General features: G+C 39.0%; 1 protein-coding gene across 2 annotated transcripts in view; it reads left to right on the top strand.

Annotated features, from left to right (window-relative positions):
• The window catches only part of CSGALNACT1 (chondroitin sulfate N-acetylgalactosaminyltransferase 1), a 300,121-nt gene that overhangs the window by 110,666 nt on the left and 165,440 nt on the right, over positions 1-24,015 (top strand). Inside the window, exon 3 of one of the 2 annotated variants that reach the window (XM_081085041.1) lies at positions 20,190-20,227. The exons of the other annotated variant lie outside the window; for it this stretch is intronic. The gene's annotated coding sequence lies outside the window, so the exon portion shown is untranslated. The remainder of the gene's footprint in view (positions 1-20,189; positions 20,228-24,015) is intronic. 2 annotated transcript variants of the gene reach the window in all.

Genomic DNA, 24,015 nt, shown 5'->3' on the forward strand with positions numbered 1-24,015 from the left:
AGGTACCTTCAGTTCAGCAATGAAAATCAAATATTCTCTGGGCCAGAAGTGCCGCACTGGAAATTTTTAAGAAGTTATGCTGTTTTATTTTTACTGGCCCCAAAACTACCTTGAAAAAAGCTCTCAGCAGAATGCCGAGTCACTCTGCTCAGGTTGACAGCAGAATAATGGGGAGACTTCTTAGCTCTACTGAAGTGTGGGTGTTTGAGCTTTTTATTTGAAGTTTTGTAGAGAGGATGTTGCCATATAAGATATGGGGACTCCTAGCACCAATTCTTTATGTAGCCAGTGGTTCAGAACAGAAGTATTTGAATGTACCCTCTAAAATGCAGCGATAAGAACACAAAGAAATGGTATTACAAATGTTATGCTTATTCCTGGCAAATGCTTTTTTTTGGATGCTTCTCTAAATGCTTGGCCATTTGGTGTGGGGACGTTTTCAGGCATCTCTGCCTCCTAATTATGGCCTATTTCCAAGGCTTTTGAGAGCTTCCATAAACAGCAGTCCATGGTTAGGAGAAAGCACCTGTTTTATCTGGTTATAGCGTGCCTGTCAGGAATGGGACCATAAAACGGGCCGTTTCAACCTTTAAGATGCTTGCCAATAATTTTCAAGGGAGATGTGTTATATGACTTTTGATTATGTTAAGTTTCATAATCACAAAGTCATAACGATGCCAAGTTCACTTGTTCACAATAAATATGAAATGGAATGATTTCTCTTTGTTCAAGAGGTTTTTTTTGCACTTCGTTACCTGACTCTTTGTGGAGATAATGAGCATGCAGGAGTGAAATGCTGCTTTGAAAGAAATATAGTAAGAAAATAACTTCCACTTTCTGAAAATTCAAGCCATAACAGGTGTGGTAATATACAGCAAAAACTTTCCTGTCATTCTTCTGTTGCTCCAGTTTCCATAAAAAGTATGAGAGAACATCTGGATAAGCTATAGAAGAAGGAAAAACCTCTCTCCCTTAACCTCTCCACCACCTTTAGTGTCAGAAATAGTACAAAGCAATTTAGGAGTGCACAGTGTTTGTTTAAATCTGAGGAGAAATTTGTTAAACAAAGCCAAATCCAGTAATATAAAAGAAAATGGCTTATATGGCTAGTGATCAACAGAAGACAATTTTTTCTCTTTATACTTTAGGTGTCCTCATGCCTTTGAAAGTTTATTCTGGTATATTAGCGATGAAGGGACAGTTTTTGCTTTGGCATTTTTCAGCTCGGTATATTTCAGGTGCCAAGTAATAGCAGCCCTGCCTTCAGCAATAGGAATTATTTGAAAGATTTTTTTTCTCTCTCAAAAAAGCCTTCTTGTTGGTTGGAATTTCTGAGAATCACAATTATGGGCTGAATCCTGGCAGTTTATTATGCAGCTTATGCTGACTTGCTTTTTCATTTTAGAGAACTGAGCAGTGTGCTTTAAAAAGTATACACCTGGGTTGAAACAACGAGATACCACTGCACACCTGTTAGAATGGCTGAAATCTAAAACACGGACAACACCAAATGTTGGCAAGGATGTGGAGCAGCAGGAACGCTGATGCATCGCTGGTGGCAATGCAAAATGCTGCAGCCACTTCGAGAGACTTTACAGTTTCTTACAAAACTAAACATATTCTCACCATATGCCCCAGCAGTGTGCTCCTAGGTGTTTAGTTAAATGAATTGTAAACTATTTTTACACAAAAACATGTACTAAGTATTTATGGCATTTTTATTCATAATTGCCCAAAATTGGAAACAATCGAAGTATTCATCCATAGTTAATAGATAAACTATGGTACATCCAAATTATGAAATATTACTCAGTGCTAAAAAGAAATAAGCTAATGATGGGTACATGTCATTATGTATCTGTGAAAACTCAGTGAACCCTAATGTTAATGTGTGAACTTTAGTTAACAATAATGTATCAATATTGGTTCAATTGTATAACAAATGTGTCACACCAATACAGGCTGTAAAGATTAGGGGAAACTGTATATGTGTGAGAGGCAGTATGTGGGAACTCTATGTACTTTCTGATTCATTTGTCTATAAACCTAATACTGGTCTAGAAAAAAAGTTTCTATCAAGCCACGAAAAGACATGGAGGAACTTCAGTGCATATTGCTAAGTGAAAGAAGCCAGTCTGAAAAGGCTACATACTCTACGATTCCACATATGACATTCTGGAGAAAGTAAAACCATGGAGACAGTAAAAAGACCAGTGTTGCCAGGGGTGGGGAGGGCTGAGCAGGCAAAACATACTGATTTTCAGGTATTTTTAAAAGAATAATGAAATTATTCTGTATGATACTGTGATGGTGGGTCCATGTCATTATGCATTTGGCAGAACCCATAAAACTGTCTTTAGTTCTTAACAGCGATTTTCAAATGGTGTGCTGCAAGAATTTTTAAAACATGCAATACCTGACTACTTAGTCAGCGGCACTGACCTCTTTTCCCTTAGACTATCAAATGAAAAACTGACGACAGCCAACACAATAGCTATCAGGTATGAATGAATCAAAATCATACCTATTTCTTTGTTGTTGGCAAAAAATATATTTTTTTTGGTGTGCTACAGAATTTTAGTAATTAGTTTATGTGTGTCATGAGATGAAAAGGGTTGAAAATTGCTGGTTTATAATAATATATGCATATTGGTTTCACCACTTGTAATGAATGAACTACTCTAATGTAAGATGTTAATAATAGGGGAAGTTGAGGAGGGTGGTTGGGAATATATGGGAACTCTGTACTTCTCAATTTTTTCGTAAACTAAAACTTTTCTGAAACATAGTCTTTAATTTTTAAAAAGTTAGCAAAAAATTATAGGGAATTCAAATTTCAGTCTCCATAAATAAAGTTTTATTAGAACACACACACATAGACAAACACACACGGGCAACTTTGGTGGCATACCTTTTTTGACAACCATGGCCAGTGTCATTGACTGCCCCGGGCCCCTGTTGGCTGGATGAGAAGAGTCCTTGCAGCTGGGCCTTTGCTCTGGGGTGGCTTCTATTTTGAAATCTTCAGGAGATTGCACTCCCCAGCCCCCCAAGTCTCCTTCCATCCGTACACAATTTTGATTCTATGCCTGACTCACTGGGCAGCTCAGTTTCTTGTCTGTAAAATAGGAGTCATTGTGCTTACTCTTTCTCTTTAGTTTCTTCTAATTCAATTTGTCATACCCCACAGGGATGTAGTGAGGAGAATGCTAATTAGAAACATAGGTTAACTTACCGGACAAAATTGAGTTCCCAAAAGAAGAGCTGGAGAGAGATGGAGCTGATGGGAAATCAGGCTAGTCGCATTTTGAGGGATAGATAATTTTGCAGCTGGAAGGGACCATAACTGATTATTTGATTCAGTTTTATGCTAGCAGCCAGGGGCTCCCCAAGTCCTTAAGTCTCCAAGCTTGCAGTGTGTGTGGACAGGTCTGGGCTATGAAGGCAAAGAAACCGGGGTTGAACCTCACATGTTCCTCCCTGGACAGCTGGAGGGCCTCTCGGAAGCTCAGTTTCCTTATCTATAAAGTGGGAATGAATGGCCACACCTACTTTATAATTAGCTGATTAGAACAGGTCATTAGTATGATGTGCCCTCTATGGGGCCTGCACCAGGCAGCCTGCACTGTCCATGCAGGTTTAATTTTCTGTAGAATGAACTGTCAGTTTCATTTTTCTCCTTGAAGGTCCCAGAAAAGTCAACTGCCCTCTTATCTGTTTTAGCTTTATCCCTCCTCAGATGGTCAGGAAAAGATTTTTTTAATGTCAAACTAACCTCCCCCCCTCCCATTTTTCCCCTTCCAATTTAAGTCTCCTTCCATTTGCCCTGTATCCTCTGGACACTCTCAGAAGCCTTTGTAATTGGTCATTCAGCCACTTCTTGATTTCCTCTAGATTGAATAACCCCAGTGGCTCTGACCGATTCTAATTTCCTTTGAAAATGCTCCTTGCCTTCTGCAGCTTCTCCTCGGTCTTTTAGAAATCCACTGACCAACACGGAAGGTGCGCTTTCGTAAAGATCACTCCGGGCCTTTGCATGCAGTGTGCGTTTTACTTTGTGTTTTGTGTTCTTGTTCTTAATACTTTTCAACCAGGTCCTTGCCCAAATTCCTTAACTTTTCTGAAACTGTTTCCTCATCTGTAAAATATGATGAATGCAGTATCTACCGCAAAGATTTAAGCATTTAATAGGCTGTGATATACATATATAGTTCTCATAACAACATGGCTACATAGAGAGTACTCAACAAATAGTAGCTATTTTTTACTTTTTATTTAGAAATCATTTAGATTCACAGGAAGTTGAAAACATAGTGCAGAGAGTTCCCATTGCCCTTCTGCCAGCTGCCTCCAATGAAAACATCTTCCATAATTAAAATACTTTTTCAAAAACAGGAAATTAATGTTGGTACTACACTATTCGCTGAACTATAGAGCTTGTCCAGATCTCACCAGTTTGTTATGCTTTCTTTTGTATGTTCATGTGTATGTGTGTCTAGTTCTATAAATTTTATTACATGTCTGGATCTGTGTAACCACCGCCACCACAGTTAGGATACAGAATTGGTCCATTTTTACAGAGACTGTTCCTTTATAGTTGCACCCTCCCTCCATCCCTAGCAACCACGGGTCTGTTCATCACATTTTGAGAATGTCCCACCATTGGAATCACACCTTTTTAGATTGGTCTTTTTCACTCGGTGCAGTGACCTTGAGATCCATCCATCCTGTTCATGCACCAGTAGTTTTTTTATTACTGGTTACTATTCCATTGTATGGGTTTAACCACAGCTTCTTAATCCACTTACTCCCTGAAAGACCTCTGGGTTGCTGTCAGTTTTTTGGACCTTACAAATAAACTGCTCTGAAAATTCATGGGCATTTTGTGTGAGCATGTTTTTACTTCTCAAGTGTAAATACATAAAAATCGTGATTGCTGAGTCGTATGTTAAAGTGTATACTTAACTCAAACTGTTTTTCTCTGGTGGCTGTACCACTTTACATTTCCACCAGGAACGGATGAGAGAGCGCTTTCTCTACATCCTTGCCAGAATTTGGTGTTATCACTGTCCTAATAGATGTGAAGTGGCCCCCTATTCTACTGTGGCTTTAATTTGTATTTCCCTGATGGTTAGTGATATTGCACATCTCTTCATGTACTTACTGGCAATCCATATATTCTCTTTGGTGAAGGTCTGTTAGCGCCTTTTGCCCATTTTAAAAATTGGATTCTTTGTGTTCTTACAGTTGAGTTGAGAATGTTCTGTATATGTTCAGAATACAAATCCTTTGTCAGATATGTCATTTGCACATATTTTCTCCCTTCTTGTGGCTTTGTCTTTTCATCTTTTTCACATGATCTTTTGCAGAGGAAAGAATTTTAATTTATTTTTTCTCTTATTGATCATGATTTTGGTGTTATGTTTCCTGTTTTTCCCTAAAAGATTTATATTTTAGCATTTTACATTGAGATGTACAAATGGGTCCATTTTGACTTAGTATTTGTTTAAGGTGTAAGGTTGAGATTAATTTCTTTTTGCATAAAGAAAGCATATAGATAATTCCAACACCATTTGTTAGAAACACTATCCTTCCATTTAGCTGTTTTTGTAATTTTCTGCTAGCCATATTTATGTAGAGCTGTTTCTGGGGTCTTAAATATGTTCTGTTGAGCTGTGTGTCTATTCCTCTGCCAATAGCACATGGTCTTGATTACTGTAGTTATACAGTAAGTCTTAAAATTGTGTATTGTGATTCCTCTAATTGTATTCTTCTTTCTCAAAATTGTTTCAGCTACTTTAGGTCTTTTGCCTTTCCACATATGTTTTAGAAGAAGCTTGTCTATACCTGCAAAAACCTTGTTGGGATTAGCTATTATTTTAAACCAGAGTCCTGGTGCACGAATTCGTGCACCAGTGGGGTCCCTCAGCTTGGCCTGTGGAGATCAGGCCAAAATCGGCTCTCTGACATCCCCCGAGGGATCCCGGGTTGCGAGAGGGTGCAGGCCAGGCCAAGAAACCCCACCGGTGCACAATCAGGGTCAGGGAGGGGTCACGGGAGGGATCCAGGGCGTATCCGGCCCATCTCACCCAGTCCTGGTCAGCCGGACCCCAGCAGCAAGCTAACCTACTGGTCGGAGCCTCTGCCCCCTGGTGGTCAGTGCATGTCATAGTGACTGGTCGAACGGTCAGGCACTTAGCATATTAGGCTTTTATTAGATAGGATGTTACCATTGCTTCTTCCTTCATTCTGTATTTGTTTTATTACGTCTCTTTACAAGTCTCACCTTATCTAGAGCCGAAGGGGATTTAGAGATCATTTCGCCTGATGCTAACATCTTCCAGTGGAAAAAATGTCATCTTCCTGTGAAACAGATTCAGGGAGGGTCAGCGACACCCTGAGGTCACGAGGAGGTTAATGACCTAGGACCAATGTCCACACCTTCTAACTCCTTGGTCTGAGGATTTTCAGTCTGCCACAAGGACCCTCTCTTAAATCGACTGAATCTTATCTGTTTTTCATACATTTTTTTCTTCTTTCTCGAAAGGAATAATTTAGAATTTCACTGGCATAGTCCAGAGAGAGCAAGATCAAGTATAGTAGAAAATCCCCTAGGAAAATCCCCTTTTAGTGGCTACCTTAGAAAGTGTACAACACTCATGTTTGACTTCTTAATGACTAATACAAATTGGTACTTTTATCATTCCCTGGACAATACAAGGACTTTAGAACACTTCAGTTCTTTTTACACCCTTCCCACACTCGGATATGCTGCTGTTTTCATGTATTTAGAATAACTTCAAGAACATAGATAATAGTAAATAAAAGACAGTAAATTCAAGAGGAAGTGATGAATCTTGAATATTTAATATTTTTGTTTTCCACTTTTAAATATAACTTAATTATACCATTATATAATTTACTTTTAACACCCAGGGTTTCTATGCCCTGGACATTCTTATTCAGTAAGTGTGGTGTGGGAGCCACGGTTTGAAGAGGCAATTCGAGCGGGCTATTGGCTACGCTCGGAGCAAGCTGAGACAGTTACGAAAAGAAATGCAGGCCTTGGAGTCAGATGAACCTGGGTTCAACTCCTTAGGTACTTGTTTAATGATTCTATGCTTCAGTTTCTTCATTTGCAAAATGGGGATCATGGCATCTGGTTCATAAGTTTTCTTTCTGTTTAAACAGTGTGTGCAAAGTTCTTAGCATTGAGCTTGGTATCCCAAATCAATGAATGCTGCTTCCTTTCCTTCCTCCTTAACAGACTATGAGGTTTGATCTCTTTTTGAGGTGGAGACAGTGTTATGTGTTAAACAAACCATTTCACTTTCCTCCTGATCACTGGGAAGATCATATTTGTCAGACCCTTTGCAGGTAGGTAGGGTCACGTGACTGGTTCTGGCCAATGAAATGTGAGCATAACAGATGTGTGTCACTTCCAGGCTGAGAGGTTAAGGATCTGCTCTGACTTCCCTGTGTGCTCCTCTTCTGTTGCTAGCTAGGTGATACCAGATGGCAGTGAAGCAAGAAAATGGGAGTTGCCTGGTTCCCTGAGTCACTGTTTGGAGGAGAGTACCCCCCATTAACCATATTAGATGGTGATTCAAAAGAAAACTCAACCTTTGTTGAGATTTGGGGGGATGCCCTATAGCCTTTAGTGTTAATTACTCCAATTAATATACTGTTGGATGTTTAAAAACTTTAAATTGTGTTTTGAGTATTATATTTGTTATAATATTCTAAACACTTTATGATTTATATGGGCTACAGGAAATACATTATAAAGCATGCAAGCAATTCAGTAGGAAACTATAGCATGAGGAGATATTCGTTTGTAGCGAATAAGAAATTTTTTTTCAAGCCAGAATATTTCGGTGGCTTTTGTGCATTTGTGTTTTTTATGTATGATTTGGGTGTAGGTGTAATTTCCAACATCACAAGGCAGATCCCTTTTCAAGATAACAGTCCCTGCAGCGGTTCTCAACCTGTGGGTCGCGACCCCTTTGGTGGTCGAACGACCCTTTCACAGGGGTCGCCTAAGACCATCCTGCATATCAGATATTTACATTACGATTCATAACAGTAGCAACATTACAGTTATGAAGTAGCAACGAAAATAATTTTATGGTTGGGTCACAACATGAGGAACTGTATTTAAAGGGCCAGAAGGTTGAGAACCACTGCTTTAGGGTAAGGGTCATAGGAACCAGAGTGGCATCTACAGAACATCAATACTATTGAGTGGGTGGTTCAAATAGTCTAGATGGGGGTGGCCATTCTACAAATGGGAGAGTAATGCTAGGCACTGGAAGGAAGGATGAAGGGTCTTCAGCACATAATTAGCTACATCATCTCTCACTGTAAAATAGAAGGTTCTGTGTTCCATGGGGGTGGCTGTACAGGGTCCAGATTCAAGATATTTATTTGCCTCAAATGACCTCTTAGATCTAGGATGGGGTGGAGGCCCCTTTTTAGGCATAGGCTCAATATATGCCCACTAGAGGCCCAGTGCACGAAATTCATGCACGGGTAGGCTCCCTAGGCCTGGCCGGCAATCGGGGTCAATCGGCCTTCCTTCCCCTGGCTGCTGGCTGCTGGCCAGGACCTTCCTTCCTTCCTTCGTTCCACACCACCCCCTGGTGGTCACCACACATCATACTGAGCGGTCAAACTCCTGGTCAATCAAACTCCTGGTCAGTTGAACTCTCAAAGGGGACAATTTGCATATTAGCCTTTTATTATATAGGATTAGTAAAAATGGCAGATACCTCTGGCCAGCATAGCCTTGAAGGGGAGCAGATACCCATCACTTTCAGTGGATGGATCAAAAGACCCTTCTTGCCTTAGAGGTTTTCCCCTGGAAGGATTTATATTTTCATTATCATTTAGTTCTAAGTAGAGTTTTTTATTCATGAATTATTTAAAAGTTTATTGGTTCATATCCAAACACCTGGGGATTTTCCAGTTCTTTCTGTTACTGATTTCTGGTTACTGTGATTAGTGAATCCACTCAATGTAATTTCAATCTTTATAGGTTTGTTGAGACATGCTTTCTGGCACAGCATGTAGTAGTCAATTGCTATAAACAGTCTATTTACTCCAGAAAATGACGCATATTCTACAGTTGTTGGGGATAGTGTTTAAGAGTGTTAATAGTGGTGTTCAATTAAAAAATGTGTCACACCAACATTATGCTCCTTATAATGGACTAAATTAAGGCTATAAAGAGGTTAAAATTAAAAGGATAGGAAAATGATTTTTTTCTTCTGTTTATTCTATTAACTCCCGAGAGAAGTATGTTAAAATCTCATTATGATTATGGATTTTTGCTTATGGTTATTTCTCTCTTTCATTCCTTCACTTTTTGATTTATAGATTTCGAGGCTATTTTATTATATTAGTTGGTGAAATAGTTTTTCTCTTAAAGTCTACTTTGATTAACATAGCTCTTACAGCTGTTAGTTTTTGCACAGTATATCTTTTTTTAAAAAAAAATCCCATTAGTGTCAACATTCTGTATCCTTGTATTTAAATTACGTCTCTTAGGAGCAGGCAGTATAGTTACATTTTAATGTGTATTTACTTTGTCAGCCTTTGGCTTTTAATTGGATCATTTAGTGTGTTTGCCTTTAATGAAATCTATTTGGGTTTCAATCTACCATCTTACTGTTTGATTTCTCTTTGTCCCACCTGTTCTTGTACATTTTTCTCTCCTTTCTTGCCTTATTTTTAATTAAGTATTTCAAAACTTTCCTTTTTTTTTCTATTGCGTTCTTTAGTTACACATTCTTTTAGTGGCTACCTTAGAAAGCGTACAACACTCTTGTTTGACTTCTTAAAGACTAATACAAATTGGTACTTTTATCATTCCCTGGACAATACAAGGACTTTAGAATACTTCAGTTCTTTTTACATCCCTCCCACACTGATATATGCTACTAATTTCATGTATTTAGAATAACTTCAAAAACATAGGTAATCTATAATAATAAAAGCACAGTATGCTAATTAGACCGGACGTCCTTCTACATGACCTTCTGGACGAAGCCATGGAGGTGGGGGTCAAGCCCCTTGCACGAATTTTGTGCATTGGGCCTCTAGTAGTAAATAAAAGACAGTAAAATCAAGAGGAAGTGATGAATCTTGAATATTTAATATTTTTGTTTTTCACTTTTAAATATAATTTAATTATACCATTATATAATTTACTTTTAGCATCCAGCTTGCAAAACTTCCTAAACATTTAATAATTATCTCTTGTGAGTCAACAGGAGCTGGCTCAAGTACACCACTGAGTGAGGTCATGTCTTAGAATGGTAGCCAAGTATAATAAAGATAATCCTTGGAATTCCAAACATCTCAGCATGGATATATGTGATTCCCAAATAGTAAAACAACCATCATGTTTTATGAAGTCCACCAAAAAGGGGCACATTTTTACTGATGACCTGGATGAAGAAATTGAGAAAGCGTTTGTGCATGTGCAACAATGAGGTACAATGGTAGAAGTACTAGATGACAATGTTACAGTATGCTACTGCGTATTTCTTCAGTGGTCGTCATGTTGTAGCTTGAAATTGGGCACGTTGGACTATGTACTTCATGGGAGTATTGACTATATGTCAGGATATGATTTATTGTTTTGTTTTCTAGATCTAAGAAAATGAAGACAATTGCCGATTGAATTTAGTGGTGTCTCCTGTCTGTAGCATTACAACATGAATAGCACAAAAAGCTGTGGAGATATTCTTCTAATATTCAAAAACAATTATCTGACTCAGTAAAAAAAAAAAAATTCACTGCTGCCATTGATAAGCAAGTGATGTGTTGTCTTACTCTTAATGTAAAATAAAACATCAAGCATTTGTGTTGGAACTACACTCATTGGTCAACCATAGGTTTTCTACAGACGCAAGAATTTGGCAAAAATTAATGAATGAATCATCAGCCATATTGAAGTTAGAATAAAGAACAGTGTGTATTTTATTTTTATTTTAAAAGTTGTGTAGTAATATTTTATATTAATAAAACTTACAAGGAACTGTGCACAAGATATAGGTAGGTATACATGCAGTGTTTTCCTGGGAGAGCTAGTTGTTAAACATTTGCCAAAATACCAATAGCCTCCTTCTTACAAAACTGCAGTAAAAAGTGTTGTTATTGTTCCTGCTGACTTCCCTAGGAAATCCTAGGATGAAAGTTACACATGTTACTGGCTTAACTAAAGCAATGGCTTCTTTATACATTTCTTTATACTACCAGGGTTTTCCTAGAATCTGGACTAGTTGTCCCCTTATCACCTCTGTCAAAAGTACCAAGGCCTCAAGGTTTTCAGAATATTTTTACAACTTTTTTTTCCATAGTATTGAGTTTCTCTGCTTATCAATTCAAAATATAGAATAGATAATTCCTCTCCTTTTACCTAAAAGATTTTTGTTACTGTGTCATCGTCATTTAAGCCCTAATTCCCAGAGTTCTTCTGATAGATTTTGGATGTGGGGGCATCTCACAGCCCCCAGGTGAGGACCTCTGCTTCTTCTGATGACCATGCTTGAAACTGTTATAAAGACAGTGAGCCCCAGAACCGGGGGTCCTGGTAAAGGATACTTGGGAGCCAGACTGCAAGGCAAATGTCTTTACTTCTGCAGAAGGGTGCACAGCCAACAAAAGGTCTGGTAAGCAAGCACACTGAAATGGAAGTCCACTTGGATTTTATCTCTGATGCTGTCTGCCCCTCACTCTGATTTGATTGGTCAGAGCTTGGGTTCATATTCTAGCGTAATTGGTTAATTCATAGGCTGGGGAGGGATTGACATTGGAGGTTTGGCAAAATGAAACCTCCGCTTCTAGAAAATCGAAACTTAAGATAGTGGTCTCCTGGGGAATTGCAAGTCATGCAAGTCAAAATGGCAGGACTTAAGATAAGAAACTCCTTTCTTTGACTGTAAAGGTTACTTGTTGATTCTCACAAAACTGAGAAGGAGCATCTGACAATAGCTTTAGAACAACTGCTACCCCTACTAGGGTGTTGAGGCTCTCTTTGTCCCAATACCTAGAACTTGGGATATCTTAACAATAAAAGCTAATATTTTAAATTAAAAGCTTATTATTTTCAAAGCCATAGGAACTCCTCTGTCTATATAATACTAGAGGCCCGATGCACAAAATTCATGCACGGGGGGCGTGGTTCCCTCCGCCTGGCCTGAACCCTCTCCAATTCAGGACTTCTCAGGGGGTGTCCAACTGCAGGTTTGGACATCCCTCTCACAATCCAGGACTGCTGGCTCCTAAACACTCACCTGCCTGCCTGCCTAATCGCCCCTAACCCCTCTGCCTGCCTGCCTGCCTGATGCTCCTAACTGCTCCCCTGCTGGCCTAATCGCCCCTAACCGCTCTCCCCTGCCTGCCTGATCTTCCCTAACTGCCTGTGCCTCAGCCCCGCCACTGTGGCTTTGTCCAGTCTATCCAGTCTAATTAGCATATTACCCATTTATTAGTATAGATCAGTGATGGCGAACCTATGACACTCGTGTCAGAGGTGACATGCGAACTCATTGTTTTGGTTGATTTTTCCTTGTTAAATTGCATTTAAATATATAAAATAAATATCAAACATATAAATCTTTGCTTTACTATGGTTGCAAAGATCAAAAAATTTCTATATGTGACACGGCACCAGAGTTAATTAGGGTTTTTCAAAATGCTGACACGCCCAGCTCAAAAGGTTTGCCATCACTGGTATAGATGATAATTTAATGAGTACTCATTGTATTAGGTGCTGCATTTTGCACTTTCAATTTCCTGATTCACCTCCTTAGGTAGGTCTCATCATTATCCTCATTTTAGAAATGAGGAAACTGAGATTTATAAAGGATAACTTGTCAGAGTTTCAAGTGGCCAGGCTGAGATTTGAACCCAAGTTCATCTGGCCTCATAACTACTGTATTATTCTGTGACTTGTCAACAGGTCTGTTCTGTTCTTCTTAGTTTCTCAAGCAACTCATTGCCTCCGCTTCCCTTTTCATTGTCAGAATTTAGTATTTCTTGAAATTTAAAGTCTGAGGACAGGGCCATTTTGTTATTGTGACATGAGTGTGTAACTGATTCAAAATGTTTTTTGAAAAAGAAGAAACTTGAAACTTTGAATAGATTCCTCCCCTTCCCTCACCCCATGTGGAAATGATCACCAAGTCTGGATTCCATGTCTAGATTTTTCTTAAAGCTGTCCCTCGTCTAGCACCAGCCCCCAGTTCTCAGCTGGGGAACTTCTGGAGCCTTCTGGTTTGTTCCACATCTGGGTTTTCACCTTTCCCCCTCAACAGTGAGCAATTAAATCAGAAATATGATCATTTCAGTTTCTCGCTGAAATTCCTTTAGGACATGATTCTTTCACTCAGTGGAGGTCCCCAGCCTTCTCCAGCACCTTCCACTTTCCCATGGCATCTGGAATCCAGCCATGGTTGAGCTCCTTGCAGGTCCCAAACTTTGTCATATTTCACATGTCTGTGCTTTTTCACTCCTAGAATGCTACTTTCCTATCTCCCATTTATTCCCTCATCTGCATGCCTACCTGTATTTCCGGTGTGAGTCTGATTAGCCTAATCTGATTAGATGCTTTTTCCCTCTGTGCTCACGGAACTCTGCACATGCCTCCTCATAACCCATAGCTGTCCAAATTGTGGATGGTTGGGGAACAGGTAATCTGTGAGCTCCCTGAGGGCAGGGATTGTAGCCCCATCATAGAACTCGACACTTTGGAGGCACTCAGGATGTTTCTGTTAGATGAATGAGAGTTGAAAGGTTTGCCTGTTCAATCATCTGTCCTCCACTCCATTAGAAATCTGTCTTTCTTTTCTCCTTTGAGGTAAAAAGTTCATTATAGAAGAAAATGGATGGTGGTGAAAACGACATTATGTAGATCCAGCAGGAAGGCAAAATTCAGAAGAGACCAGAGATATAACCGTGCTAGGAAAAAGTGCTAGTTAAAAACTTGGGCCAATCACTTCCCTTCTTTGTATTGTGGCTTCTAGGAGGGTGGGAAATTGAACATCATGATTGCTGAGGTTCTTTTAGGTCTATGAATACTAACCTACTCACACCTGTTATCTCTTTGTATTATAGCTTTTGGGGTATATATTGTGCAAGGATAGAGAACTTCCCAAAAGATCTAGGACCTATAATTTCCTAATCATGATAGCTAGTACAAATCTCATTTTAAGTATGTAGGATTATCATGTCTTTTGAGACTCTCTTTTAAAAGCTTATCTATTCTTTCTTCAAATTGTTAAACAAATGACATGTTAACATAAGTAGTAGAACTTTAAGATACCCTACCATGTCAAACTATATACATCAAAATGGATGCAAACTAATTCAATGAAGATACTTTGGGAGGCTATTTCCATGAGACTGCCTTCGCTTGTAATATGTTTGGAACTTGTTCAGAATTATCCTCGAGCACTTGCACATTCATTTCTTTAACGTTGGTAAATCTGTGTCTTCATAGGACAGATTTGTGAACAAAGAGGGTGATTGAACTGTTACTGTTTTATTTATTTATTAGTTTACTTACTCTGCTTAAGAAAGTAGTATATGTTCATTTAGATGTGGGAGCATAGACTAAAAATGAAAGTTCACGGTAGCCCAGTGAAACATTAATCAGTCCTTGGAAGAAAACACTAAAAATCATGGGGTTTTAGAGCTTGAAGGTGATCAGAGGTTCGGAATTCTCATCCAATACAAAAATGTTTTTTCTGACTCCCCTGCCAGTGCCCTGGGATGGAGTTTATATGTCAGGAAGTGTGATGTCTGAGTTCATTTAAGTAAACAAAGCCCCCTCATGCTATCCTTTCATTTATCTTGGAAGTAACTAAAGAGCTCCCCTTATTTCACTGGAGCGTTACTTTGGTATATTTTTTCTAATTTTAAAAATATCTCACATGTATATCATACGTAAGATTGAGGTCCTACTGTATATGCCTTGCATATAGCCTTTTTAACTTAGTATTGTATGATGAGTACATTGCCATTCATTAAGTATATTTTAAAACATGATTTATTTTTATTTTTTAAATATATTTTTATTGTTTTCAGAGAGAGAGAGAGAGAGAGAGAGAGAGAGAGAGAGAGAGAAACATCCATTTGTTGTTCCACTTATTTATGCATTCATTGGTTGATTTTGGTTGACTCTTGTAGGTGCCCTGACTGGGGATGGAACCCGCAACCTTGGTGTATCAGAATGATACTCTAACCATCTGAGCTACCCAACCAGGGCTCTATTGTCTTCTTAATAGTAGTGTCTGTTTGTGACTATTTTGATATATGTTTAATGATGAAAATATTATAATTAAAACATATTTGTCAGTTTGATAAGTTAAACTGTTCTTTCATTGTGGAATTTTTAGTGAGGTTGAAAATTTTCACATATTCTTCACCTTAAATGTTCTTTTGCCTCAGATTCTGCTTTGTTTGATATAAATATTGCCATCCAAACTTTCTTTTCATTTGTGTTTTCTAGGTACGACTTATCCTTCCTTTAATTTAGATTTCTGAGTCATTTGGTTTTAGACCTGTCCTTTTTATTTTTTAATAAATATATTTTTATTGATTTCAGAGAGGAAGGGAGAGGGAGAGAGAGATAGAAATATCAATGATCTGAGAAAAACATTGATCGGTTGCCTCCTGCACGCCCCACACTGGGGATCAAGCCTGCAACTTGGGCATAAGCCCTGACCGGGAATCGAACCATGACCTCCTGGTTCATAGGTCAAAGCTCAACCTCTAAGCCACACAGGCCGGGGTAGGCCTGTCTTGTAAACAGCATATATTCGAATGTTGAGAATCTTTGTCTTTGTTGGGGAGGTTTCACCCATTCACATTTATTGCCATATTTGATAGGTTCTGTAAATCGAAATCACATTCTCTATGATATTGTTATATGGATAGCTATTGTTTTTTTCCCTAGTGATTTAAAAGGCACACATAGTTTTTTTTTTAATTAAATCTTTATTGTTCAGATTATTACATTTGTTCCTCTTTTTTCACCCCATAACTCCTCTCCTCCCAGTTCCCGCCCCACCCTCCGCCCTCACTCCCCACCCACTGTCCTCATCCATAGGTGCACGAGTTTTGTCCAGTCTCTTCCCGCATCTCCCACACCCCTCCCCCCCCCCCCAAGAATAGTCAGTCCATTCCCTTTCTATGTCCCTGATTCTATTATAATCACCAGTTCATTCTGTTCATCAGATTATTTATTCACTTGTTGATAGATGCATATTTGTTGTTCATAATTTGTATCTTTACCTTTCTCTTCTTCTTCCTCTTCTTAAAGGATACCTTTCACCATTTCATATAATCCTGGTTTGGTGGTGATGAACTCCTTTAGCTTTTCCTTATCTGTGAAGCTCTTTATCTGACCTTCAATTCTGAATAATAGCTTTGCTGGATAAAGTAATCTTAGTTGTAGGTTCTTGGTATTCATCACTTTGAATATTTCTTTCCACACCCTTCTGGCCTGCAAAGTTTCTGTTGAGAAATCAGCTGACAGTCGTATGGGTATTCCCTTGTAGGTAACTGAGTTTCTTTCTCTTGCTGCTTTTAAGATTCTCTCTTTGTCTTTTGCTCTTGGCATTTTAATGATGATGTGTCTTGGTGTGGTCCTCTTTGGATTCCTTTTGTTTGGGGTTCTCTGCACTTCTTGGATCTGTAAGTCTATTTCTTTCACCAGGTGGGGGAAGTTTTCTGTCATTATTTCTTCAAATAGGTTTTCAATGTCTTGCTCTCGCTCATCTTCTGGCACCCCTATAATTCTGATGTTGGTACGCTTGAAGCTGTCCCAGAGGCTCCTTACACTATCTTCGTATTTTCTTCGGATTCTTTTTTCATTTTGCTTTTCTGGTTGGGTGTTTTTTGCTTCTTCGCATTTCAAATCTTTGACTTGATTCTTGCGCTCCTCTGGTCTGCTGTTGGGAGTCTGTATAATATTCGTTATTTCAGTCCGTGTATGCTTAATTTCTAGTTGGTTCTTTATCACAACATTGAGGGTCTCATTAGATTTCTTGAGGATCTCACTACATTTATCGGCAGTTTATAGAAAATTATTGAAAGACCTTAAGAGTGTCGTTTTGAGGTCTATATCTTCCATTTCTGACATTTGCGTCCTGTTTCTTTGTCTCCGCATTTTTTATGCTTTCTTGGTGCACCCCCTAGTGGTCTTTGTGCGCAGTCTTGTTGTAGTTAAGCCTTGATTGTTGTAGGTAATACTAGAGGTGATTTGACCTCCAGGCCAAGTGGCTGTGAGAATCAGCTGTGTCTGCAGTGAGAGAACTTCTGTCCTCTCGGGAGGTGCTAATCTAGCCTTTGCCAGAGGCTATCTGGCAAATGGCTCTGTGCAGAGCTTGGGTGGGACGTGTCCCAGGGGATCAACAGGGTGGGCTGAGCGAGCAGTTATGGCTGCTCTCAGTCCCATCCCCAGAGGCTCTGCCTCTCAGCGTCCCAGCAACCGCTGCAAGCCTCGGAGAGAAAGCTGCCCTCGAGTTCCGACCGAAGCCAGACAGTCCCACTTCTCCCGTTTGAGTCTGGGTCCCTAGAGACTCGCCCAGATCTGGAGCTCAGAATCTGAGACTCCCTCCCAATTGAAACAGACAACCGCGCCCTCAGCCGCCAGCCCACTCTGCGCGCACCTCTGCACCTTTGTATTTTCCGCACTGCGCCTCCTCTGAGTCTCGGTATGCTATTCTCTTTCCTCCTAGTTGTAGAACTTCCACTCAGCCAGCCTTCCTGTGGTTCTGGATGATGTCCGTTCTGTCTTTTAGTTGTATTTTTGAAGTGGTTGCTTGAGGCAGCAAACTCCGGCGTTAACCTATGCCGCCATCTTGGTTCTCCCTGCACACATAGTTTTCATTCTGTTGTTGCTAATTTTGTAGTTTATGAAAGTAAAATTGGTTTATTTGTTTCATTCAAATTATCTCTGAAAGTTTATTTAAAAGCAGGCATTCCAAAGGAGTCACAAGCAATGGTGCATCATTGGAATAAGTGTCCCGCTCATAAGTAGACTATACTGAAGGACAAACTTATTTTATTGCAAGTGTGATACTTCTAGGTTAAAAAATAGTGTTTTATAGTCAGGTCAGTTTAAAGAGCCTCTCTCCATCAGTCTGACCTTTTGGGTACTTCAAGACTAATTTAAAATAAAGATAACGATAACAATTTAAAAATCTTCATCTAAGCCCTCTTTCTCTGCTGTGTACCTGCCTTCTTTGTCACCACTCACTGTGTCTTTACTGTAAGGAGTGGAGAGCAACCAGCCATTGGAAGTGAGAGCAGTATGGTTTGGCAGAAACAGCTCTGAATTGTTAGAACCTGGATAGGTCACTTTCCTTCTGGCTTCAGTTTCCACATCTGGAGGAAGTTTAAGAGGTGGGAACACATAATATCTGAGGTCACTTCTAATTTTGACCTTCAACAATTAAACAGAGTTTATTTAGGACCTACTTGCGTAGCTTCAGTACTAGGTCCTATATAGAATGAGAAGCACAAAGCCAATCTATGTATTAAAAGAAAAGAAAAAAAGAAAAGATCCTAAGCTGATAAAAGATTCTGTACCTTGATCTGTGTGGTGCTTACATTGTTAATAGTATGTAAAAATTCACTGGGCTGTATGTGCCTTTAAGATGCAGGTACTTTACTCACTTTAGTGTATTTTATACTTCAATAAATAGGAAAACTAAACAAAAAGAAAAGAAAAAGGAAAGAAGGGAGGGAGGGAGGGAGGGAGGGAGGGAGGGAGGGAGGAAGGAAGGAAGGAAAGGCAAACTATTAAGATGTTTAAGAAGAAAAGAAAAACTATCCAGATGTTTAAAGGTTGTGATTTTGAGGCAGGATGATGTAATGGAGACCCACAGGAAGTAGATAGTGAGGTTGAACCCTGACAGCATCAAATAGTAGCCTTGAAATCTTGTGCGCATTATTTAACCTTTTGAGACTCAGTTTCCTTAGTAAAAATAACATTTGTAGTTTCTACTTTATGAGACAGCCAGGGATATTGAATGAATTATAAGGCACATTAAGCACCTGGCAGGTAGCAGGTGATCAATACATATTTTTCAAAAGATGTAGTAAGAGGGTATTAAACAAACATATGACAGATTCAAAGAACTATAGGATTTTACATCATTCTTTTGAAATTACCCCCAAATAAATAGAATCCAGAAAGCCCGGTGTTAACTATGAAGAAAAGCTAGGCTCATATTTTTTCTGGTGACATTACAAATTTGTAATATCGCCCTTGGAGACCCACCTGGCTATTTATAATAAAAATCACCTAGCTGAATATGGTCTTTAAAATGTTAATCCCATTTTTCAGATCATAACCTAAGAAAATAGCTCAAAAAGGAAAACCAAAATTTATGTATTTAAAAATGCTTTGTGACAGCATGGATGGACCTGGAGAGCATTATATTAAGTGAAATAAGCCAGTCAGAGAAAGACAAATACCATATGATTTCACTCATATGTGGAATATAATGAACAAAAGAAGCTAACAAACAAAATAAAAACAGACTCATAGATAGAGAACAGACTGGCAGCTGTCGGAAGGAGTGGTGCAGGGCTGGGTGAAAAGGTAAAGGGATTAAGCAACAAAATAAAATTCATGGGCACAGACAACAGTATGGTGAGTATCAGAGGGAAAGAGGAATGGGGAAGGTAGAAGAGGGTATGGGGGATACATGGTGATTGAAGAAAAAAAAATGGTGATGGAAGGAGACTTGATTGGGGTGGTGAACACATAACACAATATACAGATGCGGTATTATAGAATTGTACACCTGAAACCTATATAAATTTATTAACCAGTGTCACCCCAATAAATTCAATAAAAAAGAGAAAAAATGCTTGACTAGGTTATAATGCGTGGAAACAGCTATCTGCATGATGACTAGTTAAACCATTTAGCAAAACAGCGGAATATTGCTGCATTTAAAAGGACAGGTATATGGATTAAGTAGATAGATGGAGAATTCGAGCGAAAAATTAGAAAATTGTGCTTATAGTGAACACAAACACGTCAAACGTATGTCTGTGCAATGACGAAGGTTGGAATGAGTTTAGAAAATCCCTGGCTATACGTGGGTGATCTATATGTTAATTTTTGGTTTATTATATAGTCCGTCCCTCCTTATTCACAGGAAATACTTTCCAAGACCCCCAGTGGATGCCTAAAACCGTGAGTAATACAGGACCCTATATATGCTATGTTTTTCCTATACATACATACCTATGAAAAAGTTTAATTTATAAGTTAGGCGCAGTAAGAGATTAACAACAATAGCAACATTCATGATAAAAATAGAGCTCTTATGACAGTATACTGTAATAAAAGTTATGTGAATGGCTTTGGAGCCATTATGTAGTAAGAAAAGGGATCCTTGAACCTAAGCCTGCAATACCACAGCTGTCAATCTGATAACCAAGATGGCTTTATTTCTTGGACATATTTTTGGAAGTTTGCCTCCCCAATGCATTTTGGAAAGTAGTTTTTTAAAAAATGTATCTTTATTGTTGAAAGTATTACAGATGTCTCCTATTATTCCCCATTGACCCCCACCCCCCACCCCACCCTGCACCTCATCAGGCCTTCACCACACTATTGTCTGTGTCCATGGGTTATGCATAGATGCATATAAGTTTTTTGGTTAAGCTCTCCCTTCCCACTCCCCCACTCTCGCCTTCTGTTGTACTTGAGAAATGCTTATCCCAGAAATAATTGTCAGCTAAAACCAGAAATAATTGTCAGCTAAATACGGAGACAAAAATCCATGAGAGAAATTATTCTTTTTTTTTAATTAAAAAATTATTTATTGAATGTATTGGGGTGACATTGTTTAATAAGGTTATATAGGTTACAGGTGTACAATTCTATAATACATCACCTGTATATTATATTGTGTGCTGTCTGCCCGAAGGCAGTCTCCTTCTATCACCATTTACCCTCTTCTGCCCCGCCCCCTCCCTCCTTTCCCTTTGGTAAACACAATACTGTTATCTGTGTCTGAGATTTTTTTTTTTTTTTTTGCAAAAGGTGAAGGGGAGAAGTTGTTCTTAAAGTTTTCAAGTCCCCTGTTGGCTACATTTCTTCCTCCCCGCTCCCCGCCCCCCCCCCCAAGCTGGCATTGTTTCTTTTGTGATAAAGAAGGTTTTATGGATTTTGAAATGGTTTACAATTGCCTTATTTAGTTGCTCTTATTTCTTATATCTCCCCAGAGGGTCACAAAATCTATCATTTAAAAGGAGGAAATGATGTGTTTTTAGTGCAAGGAGAGAATAGCCACTTTAGAGAGCTAACAGGGATGGAATAAATGGAGTCTGGCACCTATAGCCATGACATCCTAAGTACTTTGGATCATCGCAGATGTCAGAAGCTTCACAGGGAAAATAGAATGAGCTGCTGCGCGGTGGGGTGCCTCCTTTTCACCACCTGAAAGTCCAAATCAACTCTTTAGTGCTGCTGAAGTGAAAAGATTGTCCGAGTGCATGGGAGAACATGGCGGCCCTGGCTGAGAAACCTTGCTCCTCTCCTTGGCCTTCCCTTCGGGCTGGCTCTTGGGAAGAGAATATCTTAGGGAAACAATGAAGGAATTTGCTAGGTGTGGAGGGGGCATCCAGGTGTTTGAGGGGTTGGAGGAAGCTTTGTGTCTGAAGTATGTTTGTTGTCAAGGAAAAAATGTTTTAAAAATTATATTTTATTGATCTCAGAGGGAAAAGGAGAGGGAAAGAGCAATAGAAACATCAATGATGAGAGAGAATCATTGATTGGCTGCCTCCTGCACACCCCCCTCTGGGGATCAAACCCACAACCAGGGCATGTGCCCTGACCAGAAATCCAACTGGGACCTCCTGGTTCCTAGGTCGACACTCAACTGCTGAGCCACACTGGCCAGGATATCATGGAAAATTTTTGATCCCAGTTACAAAATATAAGGAGTCCTCCCCAAAAGTGGCCTGGCAGAATCACAGAGTTGGAAGGAGTCTTAGAATTTGACTAGTCCAAACCCTTAATTTTACCAAAGAGGAAACAGGTTTAAGGAGAAATGGCTTGCCCAAGTTTACAGTCACGGGCAGAATCAAGTCTGTTGATGTGTGGCCATTCCTGTTCTTGCTCTACCTGGCTGTAACCCCCACCTTCCACCATCACTTCACTAACGACCTTCTCTGCTGCTTCCAAGCAAAAGATCAGCCTTCAGACTAGTAAATGCAGTTGTTTGATGCAGAGTTTTTTTTAAAGTCATCAGAGGTCTGAGTCAGCAAATAATGATCTATAGCATCAATCCCATCATCCCCTGTGTCTAGCAGAGGGAGAGAAGTTTACTTTCAAGAGCTCAAACTAGGTTTATATCCTAGGCCCACCCCTGAGATGGTGGATGACACTAAGCAAGTATTTAACCTCTGTGAACTTCAATATCATCGTTTTAAAAATGGAGGATCATAATCGTACCCATCTCTTGGGTTCCTTAGGTGAGGATTGAATCAGCTAGTCAGTTAGATTGGGGTCTGGTGTATAGTAAGTCCTCAATAAATGCTAGCTATTGTTATTACTACCATGAGGGTAGTTAGAACTATTTCTGTCAAAAATTGTAAGGAAATAAGAAAAATATTTTTTAAGGGAGAGATTGGTGCTCAGAAACACTTTCCTGGGATTGGAAAACCTGAACTTCCAGCAATCAGAAATCTTTTATGGGACTATTGTAGCTTTTTTCCCTGTAGCTTTACATCCAATGGCTATCTTAATTACCCCCAAATTTCAACTGTTACTTATTTAAAAATTTTTTTCCTGATTTTAGTCTCTCTACTCAGTAATTTTTATAGCTTTGTTGAGGTATAATTGATATACAATAAACTCAGTATACAAAACAATTTGATTAGTTTTGATATACACATGAAACCATCACCAAAATCAAGACAATGAACACATGTATCACCAGGAAAATTTCATGTCCCTTTTGGGAATCTTGCCATCCTACCCCTTCTGGTCCCTCCTGGCCCCTCCCAACCCTCCACTCCCATTCATAGGCAAAACTGATTTGCTAGAATTTATATAAATGAAATCATACAGTATGCTTGCTATTTGTCTGTCTTCTTTCACTTAGCATAATTACCATCCATGTTGACCAGTGTACAAATAGTTCATTTCTTTTTATTGCTCAGTACTCCCAAACTGGCCATAATATGGAGTGAAAATAATTTTTAAATAATAAAAAATATTTATTGATTAAATATCTGTTTCCTGTTCTTCCCCCTCCCCCTATTTCATTGTTAATCCATATACATAGTAAAGAATATACAGCAATTGTAGGTCCCCTGAGAATAACACCCACTTATATTCCATATGCGTATTTTTAAAATGGTGTCTATAAGCAATATTACTATTTATTTGAATGTCAAGATTAAATTTTTTCTGTCTTGTTGGCTCTCAGTATAAAGAAAGCATCCTTCCATTGGCCTCATCCAATGAATTGACTCAAATTCAATTGCATAAATATTTATACATAGTTTTCATTTTCATGGTGAAATATTTATTCTCAGTCCTTTTTTGAAATTGTAGACAGTGTGTTCCCAATTCCCTCTCAGCTGGAGCATAACATGAAATAAACTAAAAAATTGATACAGCAAAAGTAATACATTTGCAAGATAATGAGAGATCATTTGGGAGGCAAGTCCATTTTTGTAATGATTTTTTTGCCAACATCATAGTATCTTTCAACTATTGACATTCCTGCATCTGGGAAGGAAGAGGAAAAAAGTTCCCATTCAAAATGCCTGTTCAAGTTTGGTGAAAGATTTAATTTCTTCATCTATCACCATGTCACCAGCCCTATGAATACTATAGATCATGCCTCAGTGCCAGAAGTACGGAGACTTGGCAGTGTAGAGGGTAGCATTTAGCCAGAGGGAATCATAAAGACCGAGAAAACAAACATTACCCATTCTGCATCTCAAACTTGTGTCCTGGGCAAT

This window comes from Myotis nattereri, assembly GCF_964212035.1.
Source record: "Myotis nattereri genome assembly, chromosome: 2".
Lineage (NCBI taxonomy): Eukaryota > Metazoa > Chordata > Mammalia > Chiroptera > Vespertilionidae > Myotis > Myotis nattereri.